General features: G+C 48.5%; 1 long non-coding RNA gene across 1 annotated transcript; it reads right to left on the bottom strand.

Annotated features, from left to right (window-relative positions):
• Positions 1 to 1,206: 1,206 nt before the first annotated feature.
• LOC131518277 (uncharacterized) lies at positions 1,207 to 8,075 on the bottom strand. Its single transcript, XR_009264990.1, has 2 exons — positions 8,017 to 8,075; positions 1,207 to 1,518 (listed from the first exon to the last, which is right to left on the bottom strand). It is a non-coding gene; the product is annotated as an uncharacterized LOC131518277 (long non-coding RNA).
• Positions 8,076 to 8,824: the final 749 nt, after the last annotated feature.

Raw genomic sequence — 8,824 nt, 5'->3', positions numbered from 1 at the left:
ATGCAATACCATTTGTAAACACTCCAAAAAATACTTGGATGTAAATCTAAGAAAACTCAGACTGAGCTTGGTTGACGAAAAGTACAAAATCCTGACGGAAGAAATCAAAGACGGTCCACGGGAGTGGAGTGATGTTCTGTGCTCATGTCGGAGGACTCAAGATGGCAAAGGTGTAGAATCTCCCCGAATTGATAGGTCCAATGGAACTCCTATCAGAAGCCAGCGTGGTTTTTGCAGACTGAGGCAGGATTATTCGAACATTTATATGGAAAGGAACTAGGATAGCTACAATGCGTTTGAAAAACAGGAACAAAGTGGGAGAAGTCATTTTACCTGACTTCAAGACATACATAGCTGCAGTGAGAGAAAGAAATGTAGACCAAAACACCTGACCAAGAGTGTGCACACACCTCCTGCAAACTCATTGCACGTCATTGCCTCGTCTGGGACTTGTCCACGTGCTATGCAGAACGATGGGCACTGTCCCCGCCCTCAAGGGGCTCCAGTCTAGGGGGAGACCAGCTGAATGCAGAAAGTGTGTGTGCGACAATTTAGGAGAAAGGGCAGAGAGGAGACAGCATCACACAGGGTCCTGTGCTCTGTTGAAAGCCCCAGATGTCTTCCTTCTTCTTGTTTCCCGCCCCCCCCCCCCCAACTTGTCTTTCTTTTCTCCCTGGAGATACTGCATTTAGGAGGAAGTGCTGTGTGGTGCAAAAGCTTTAGTAATTTTCTAATTGCCAGCAGCGGACCCCTTTTGAGAATGCAGTTTAACCCGGCACGTGCCGTGGATGGCACGTTTATGTCCCTCAAATCCATATGGTGAGGCTCTAATCCCAAATCCCAGGAGGCAGGGTCTTTGGGAGGTGAATGAGATTAGTGTCCTTGTAAAAGAGACCCCGACATGCTTCCTCGTGTTTCTGCCATGTGAGGACACAGCAGAATGCCCCTGTCTATGAACCAGGAAGCAGGTTCTCACCAGACACTGAATCTGCTGGCACCTTGACCTTGGACTTCCAGCCCCCAACCCCATAACAAGTAAATGTTTGTTATTGAAATCCCTTAGTCTGTAGTGTTGGGTTGTAACGGCCCAAAAGGACTATGCAGCAGGCCGACGTCTGAACTAAACACGCAGCTGCTTGGATGGCACCCTACCCACCTCCACACACATTGCAGGTTAGATCTCAGGAAGCAGACGCTGAGCTGGAATGTGAGGGGCAGGGCATTTACTAGGGACAAATCCCTGTGGGAAGGCAGGAGAGGCAGCAGGGGGGCGTAGAGGAGGAAGTCTAGCTGGGACGCAGGCTGCCAGCACCTCAACCAGCCCCACGCTGAGTGTAGACGGCCCACATCGGCCAAATGACTGGGACTTCGGCCTCCTGTCTGTCAGTCTCTGGCTGGGGCTGCTCTGGGATGTGCGTGCTCTTGGACGAGGTTCGGAAGGGGGTGCCAGCGGCAGGCTGTTGGCCGCGGGCGACAAATCCTTGGCTTAAGGGGACTCAGGTAAGAGATGGTGGAACTCTGGGGAAGGAGAAATGTGAACGGGTTTTTAAAACGAAAATTTTTTTTCAACGTTTATTTACCTTTGGCAGACAGAGACAGACAAAGCATGAGGAGGGGAGGGGCAGAGAGAGGGGGAGACACAGAATCGAAGCAGGCTCCAGGCTCCAGCTGTCAGCACAGAGCCCGATGCGGGGCTTGAACCCACCGACAGTGAGATCATGACCTGGGCCGAAGTCGGACGCTTAACTGACTGAGCCACCCAGGACGCCCCCCCCCCCAATTTTTTTTAATGTTTATATATTTTTGAGAGACAGAGACAGAGCGTGAGTGGGGAAGGGGCAGAGAGAGAGGAAGATACAATCTGAAGCAGGATCCAGGTTCTGAACTATCAGCACAGAGCCTGACGCGGGGCTCTAACCCACGAGCTGCGAGATCACGACCTGAGCTGAAGTCAGATGCTCAACGGACTGAGCCACCCAGGTGCCCCTGGATGGGGTTTTAAGACCTATTTCAGAGGTGGCTTGGGCTGAACTTGTGGGTGACAGGGATGTGTGGTGTGAGAGAGAGGCAGGGACCAGAGAAGAGACTCGTGGGTTTCTGCTGTGAGAATCTACCATGGAAGGTGGTGTCATTTCTCGAGGCTCGTTCCAAATAATTGGACTGAAAGGTGATGTTTGGGAGATAAAGCCTGCAGCCTGGCTGGTGGCTGATCGGTCGCTCTTTTTCCGTCTGTCCGGTTATTCGGTTAAAATGGACCAGTGCTTCTGTGTGTGTGCGAGGCGCTGTTTGGCGTTTCATGAATAGGTGCCCCTAAGTAGGGATGGGGCAGGAAAGGTGTCACAGGCAGAGGGAGCAGCAGGTGCTGAGCCCAGATACCTGCAGCAGCCTGGCCTGATGGCGTGGCTGCACATGCAGGGCCAGCGGGTAGGAAGGAGGGTCCACGAGAGCCCTGAAGGCCAGGCTTGCTGTCTTCTGCTTGCTGATAAATAACCTCTTGAAACATGGAGAGAAAACGTGCATATCTCATGAGTTGGCAAATCAGAAAGTACTCCCCGAATTGCTCGGGTGAGGTGGACGCTAACCCGTCTCAGGATGCTGTGGCCAATGACCAGGTCAGAGGCACTGGGACGATTCTTCCACGGAGGCTCCCACATCTTCACAGATCACTCTATGGGGAGAGGCCGATGTGAACATGTTAATCCAGCCCTGTCTGGTTCTTTTCCACCAAAGCTTCAATATGCATCTGATCTCAGGATATTGGATTTTTCTTTGAGGAAAGAAATAAATGACTTATCTGGGGAATAAGCCCAGAGTTCCCTCCATGCATCACACATTCTCTATATTGGGCTAAAATAAGGTTTGCTGATTCTCATGTAAATCTCTAAAGCCTGGGTGTCATAATATGAGTATTTTATGTGCTAGGTGAGTAGGTTGCCTCCCCAGGAAAAAAAGACAGAAGGCAAGGAGGCAAGATTAGTGACTGTATCCGAAGAGAAGGAGAACAGGTTCAAATTCTTTAAGTGCCTCTAGCTTTGCGATGCAGTGGACAGGAAATACGATTCCCTCTGAAAAGCAGTCATTTTGGTGTATGCTGGAATTGATCTTGAAGTCTGGCAAATTCGTCCTTTTTGTAGTTCTGGCTGCTGCGTTTCTTTTCCACCTCCTCTGAGCCCCGACAAAGTGATGCTTCATAAAATCCTAGCGGTTTTTGCCTCTATCCTGCGTGGCTGGCGCAGGCCTGACGGAGACCAAGGTTCCCCGCCTGCTGCAAATACTCCTTGCACCGGTGATCGGTTTTCGCCAAACGGGTACTTCAGAGAACCTTCTTCCTGTCTTGATAGGTGCTAGGAGTGAGAACCGAGGCCAGCCCGCAAGGATCCCATCAGCATGACTTCGCCAGGCTGGCGGCAGGGAAAAGAGGTGATTTGAACACCCATAGGAGAATTTCAGGGTTTGGCCGATACAAAGCAAGAATCAAGGTGAGCGAGAGGGGTGATTTTAGCCTATGTCAAATACACAAAATGTAAGGCAGGGTATGTGTTCTCCAACTTTATCCTGATCATAGAAGGTTAGAGTTGGAAAGTCTTTTGACACATTTAATGAGTCCTCCTTTTCTGTTGATGAAAACCTGGAGACCAGCACAGAAAAAAGTGATCTGCCCGCCATCCCAGAAGAGCTGAGCGAGAGAGGCTCACCCGATCAGCGATTGCGGCGGATTATATTTTCCAGATGGAAGCAGCCATGCCTCCCATCCCGCAGCTCTCCTGCGATGTGACCTTTCCAATCCTTTCTTGCAAGGGTGAAGTCTGTTTTTCCCCCTTGAATCTGGGATGATGCTGTGACTGCTTTGACCCCTTCCAGGCAGAACCTTTAATGGCTTGGAGGCCCTTGCTTCTGGATTCTTGGAAACTTTACTCTTGGTTCGCTTTCTTTCGGAACCCAGCTGTCACGATGCGAGAAGTCTACATCGCACGGAGAAGCCATGTGCAACTATGGGGAGAGGCCAATGACAGCTGACAGCCTCAGCTGACCTCTCAGCCGGCCACCAGCCATCTGAGGGAGCCATCTTGGATGTCCAGCCCAATTGAGTTTTCAGATGACGACAATCCCAGCTGGACCATGTAATCCTCCCACTTGTGAGAGTCAATAATAAATTATCGGTGTAAGCCACTAAGTTTTACTGTTGCTTGTTATGCAGCAATGTTTAACTGGAACACCACCCATAATGCTAATCTGCAGACTTTTGATCATCGCTCTACAGTTTTGTCAACTACTCTCTCATTGATTGCAAAACGTAGTGTTTTTCTAATGCAGGGTCATGACTCACTAGTGGGTCGTGAGATCACCCGAGTGATTTGATTTCAAAAACCCAAGTCAAATAGATGAGGATTTGTCAGAGTGCATTAAACACAGTAAGGGAGATAATTGTTTCAGGACATTTTTTTGTTTCATTTGTGTGCATTCTGGATTTTACTATACAGTAAAACCTTGGTTTGCAAGCATAATTCATTCTGGAAACATGCTTGTAATCCCAAGTACTTATATATCAAAGTGAATTTCCCCACAAGAAATAATGGAAACTCAGATGATTCATTCCACAACCCAAAAATATTCATATAAAAACGATTGCAATCCTGTAATATAATACAAAATTATAAAGAAAATATAAAATATAAAGAAAAATGAACAAATTAGCCTGCACTTTGAAAACCTTCCTGACTGGTGTGAGGGACACAAGAGAGAGGAGGGTTACTGTGTAGGATGACTTTCACTGTCCCTAATGGAATCACTGCTGTCTATTGGCTCCATGGAATCTTTGTCTGCATGGGGGCCATTGTATATGCTTGCACGGATGTTGACTACAGTACAGTATTAATAAACTCTTGTCACAGACTGTATTTAATCGAACTGGCAATGAGGCAGCAGAGGAAAGGGTCTGTGTCTGCAGGCAGCCTGACCTAGAATGAAGCAAAGCGTTCCTGAGCTTACTTTTGTATGGAAAAGCAAAGGACCGTCCATAGGTGCTTAGAAGTGGCCTGAGACTGAGCATCGGAGCATGGGAGACGGTCACCCACAATCTTGCAGCCTGAGAGAGAGAGAGAGAGAGAGAGAGAGAGAGAGAGAGAGAACCAGTAGCTCAATTGTGATCCTGTGACGTTTGCCATCACATACTACTCGTATCACAAGACGTCGCTCGTGTTATCAAGTTAAAATTTGTTAGAAATGTTTGCTCGCCTTGCGGAACGCTCGCAGAGCACATTACTCACAATCTGAGGCTTTACTGTATGTTTCTTACCGTGAATCACAGTCACAAATGTTAGGAAAATGCTCATCTGGTTTGACCCTCACCACAGCTTTGACAAGTGAGGAGGAGAGGTTTCGTTTTCTCCTCTTTATCAACGAGGAAACCGAAGTGAGAAGGCAGATCTGGGCTTCTCCTCTCCTGCCACCCCACAGCCACATGTCACAGAGCCTCCTCGCCATTCTTCAGACATTTAAAATCTTTCGGGGAAAGGCCACTTTCTGGACCTGGTTTGTGTGTACAGACAATGGTGACACATACGCGTGCTTACCCTGTCCTTGGTAAGAACTCGCTGTGCCTAGGACTCCACACCGTTGGCTTATGGGATGTGCTCCGATTACGTCCGTTTTACAGGTGAGGAGACTGAGGTTCAGAGACGCTGCATTGTTATGCTCCCAGTAGGGTGCAGAGCCAAGCGTATCCTGAGCTGGCCCCACATGGACACGCCTGACCTTCGAACTCCTGTCCTGGTTGGTAAACCTCTAGGGTGACAAGGCTTTGCCCTTGCATTTCTGCTCCTGGGGGGCTATCTTCCTCACTTGCTCCTTGCTGGGTCTGTCACTTACAGCCCCAGGCGAGGCTTCTGGGGCTGGACCTCGGTGCTCCTTGCCTGGCAGCTTCAGTGGCCGCGTGGCAGGGCTGCGTGTCCCGTGGAGACCCGGGTGGCCACCTCCCGGGGTCTGGAGGGAGGCCAGCCTCTCTCGGTGCCTGCGAGGGAGGGCGTCATCCTCTGAGCCACCTCCCTTCTCGTTTACAAGATGAGGATCAACTCCGCGGTCCGATAGTTGATGTTGGCAGAAGACTTCAGATAAGGCAATCTGTGTGTTTGGAGACCGTTTCTTTCCCCCTCGCCTGACTTTTCGGCTCTCTCTTGATTGCGTGTGTGCCAGTTGACTGGAAGCTCTTCAGGGAGAGGAGAAGCCTGGCTGCCAGACCACCTCTGCTCCCCTGTTTCCCTGCTGGAAAAGTGAGAGCCTTGACTGGACTAATCCAGTGGTTCTCAACTGGGAGCAATTTCTAGCCCCAGGGTGTTGCTGGCATCTAGCAGCCAGAACAAGGGATGCTATGTACAGGAGGGTCCCCAAAACAAAGAAGTGTTGGCCCCAAGTGTCAACAGTGCTGAGGTTCGGAAACCTGGATTACTCTCTTCATGTAAAAACCCCGCTCATCGAGGGCCTTCTGTGCACCAGACGATGCGGAAAGCCAGAGTTGAAAACAAAAGACGAAATAAAAGATGGTCTCTGGACCAAGACACTTGCAATTTAGTGGGAAGGCCAAATGTGTAAATAGTTTCGAAAATGATAAACCCTAGAGAGGAGACACGTATACAGTGTTGTGGGGACACAGAGCAGAGAATGGCCAAGTGCCAGGTAAGCACTGAGGACTCCACAGAGGAGGTGTCCCTGGAATTGGCCCCAGGGGGCTCCCGGGGAAGGACAAGCAACGCAGACTGGAAGATGGGAAAGACCAGATATGCGCAGGGTCACTGGAGTGGGGGAGTCATGGAAGATGAGTGTGGAGAGCCTAGAAAATGCCAGAGCTTCCCCCCTTGCCTCAGTGCCTTAGCACATGCTGTTCTCTGTGCCTGGAAGGCTTTATCCTGTCTCACCTACTTTTCATATCCCTTTGGTCCCCCCTAAATATTACTTCTTTGGGGAGGCTTTCCTGACTTCCTGAGGCCCTCCTAGCCCCCTGGGACCAGGCTTCCTAGCATTTACTCAGTTTGTAACCTACTTCTCTGGGGATTTGATTATTATCTGGGTGCTTCCGCCTACACCACCCCTTCAGAATGGCCTTCCTTCTGAAGCAGGCTGCACAGGTCTCTCTGGGGTCCTTCAAGCTCCCCCCATTAGGGCAGCCAATCACATGCCCTCTGCTGTGTATTTGGACTTCTCATTAACCCCATTGCCTTCAAAGTAAAGCCTAAATGCTGAGCTCTGCACTGTGGGCCCTTTGTCCTTCATGATCTGGCTGGAGCAGGAGGCTCCTGACCCCTCACCCCTGGCTTCACCCACCCCTCTCCCAAGGGCCCAGAGTGGCCTTCTGCTCTCCAGCATCTGGGCTTTGCCCAGAAAACTATGCATGTGTCAGTCTGTTTCTGGTTAGACCATAGACTTCCTTGAGCCTTTGTGACTCCTCTCCTAGGAAGCCCTCTCTCACTTTCCCTCAGGTCTGAGCTAGGTGCCTTCCCTCTGTGTGGTCAGAGAGTCTGGGATTGCCATGGCTTTTGCACATTTGTTGCACTGGAATGTCTTCAGGCAGAGGCTGGGGGGTGTTCGGGGCAGCATTTCTGGCAGTCCATGTAGAATTTGGCACATTCAACTTTTCACTTAATGGGCAAAGTCACGGATGCCAGTTTCTCCCTGCTAATTTCTGGATCTGGTTGAGAATGGCTCCAGCCTTCTTGGGAGCCTCCTATACCAGAAAAATCCTCCCTGGTCCTGCCAGCCCACCTTCTTGGATGTAAATTTGTAATAAAGCCTACATTTTCCCCCCAGCAATACAGAACTGAGGCCAAGTCCCTATTTCAGTGATATAATGGCACCAAATAGAAATAGCATTAAAAAAAAAAAAACCCAAGAAATTATTATGAAAATGACCAGTGCAATTCTTGAGTGATTGAGAGATTCCATTACGCATGTGTGTTAGCTTCTGAACTGGACACATGGGATAAAGATACTGAGCTGCCCAAATTTGTACTGTTCAGTACTTACAGTATAATGGTGGTTTCAATGATTGATGTTCGCAGTGATCATAAAGGCACTGAACAGGCTTATTTAACAGGTATGCTTCCAGCTCTTGGAATCCCAGCAGCAGAACATGTGAGCTGGCTCTGTGCTGTCATCCCCAGCACTCTCCTGGCATATGGCAAGGTCTTGGTAAAAGCTGGTAATGCCTACTTTGTGCTAAGTGCTGTGCTAAGCACTGGGAGAAAATGGAATACAAATTAGACCTGAACTCTGCCTTCAAGGAGCTCCCTGTCTTATAGGAAAATTCGGATGTATATTTCTCAAGAATCTTGATAGTGAGAAATACTGAAAAAGTAGAATGGGTTGGAAAATTACAAAAGGATTCAGAGAATGTGGAAGAGATCATATTTGATTTGCATCCTGAAAAATTATAGATTTGGAAGGACAGTTGTTGATGTAACATCTTGATACACAGAGGTGAGGGAAAGGGTACTCCGGGTAGGGAGAATGGCCTGAGAAAATGTCCAGAGGAAGACAAGTGAGGTCATGAAGACTGATTTCTGTTTTCTTCCAGAAGATTTGTAATTGTAGGTTTCACAATTTACAGCCATAATTCATTTGAGGTTAATTTTTTTTATATGGTGTGGGGTATGGATTTAGGTCTTTTTTTCCCCATATAGACATCCAATTATTCCAGCATCATTTATTATATCATGCATAAAAAAAATCACCCAACTGGTGATGTTTAGACCATTTATATTTAATGTGATTATTATTTTCTAAGTTTTTTTTAACTTTATTTTTATATTTAGTTTTGAGAGAGTGAGCAAGT

The sequence above is a fragment of the Neofelis nebulosa genome, chromosome 7 (assembly GCF_028018385.1).
Source record: "Neofelis nebulosa isolate mNeoNeb1 chromosome 7, mNeoNeb1.pri, whole genome shotgun sequence".
NCBI lineage: Eukaryota > Metazoa > Chordata > Mammalia > Carnivora > Felidae > Neofelis > Neofelis nebulosa.
Note: the sequence above shows the minus strand (reverse complement) of the source record. Positions and strands in the feature narration are given on the sequence as shown.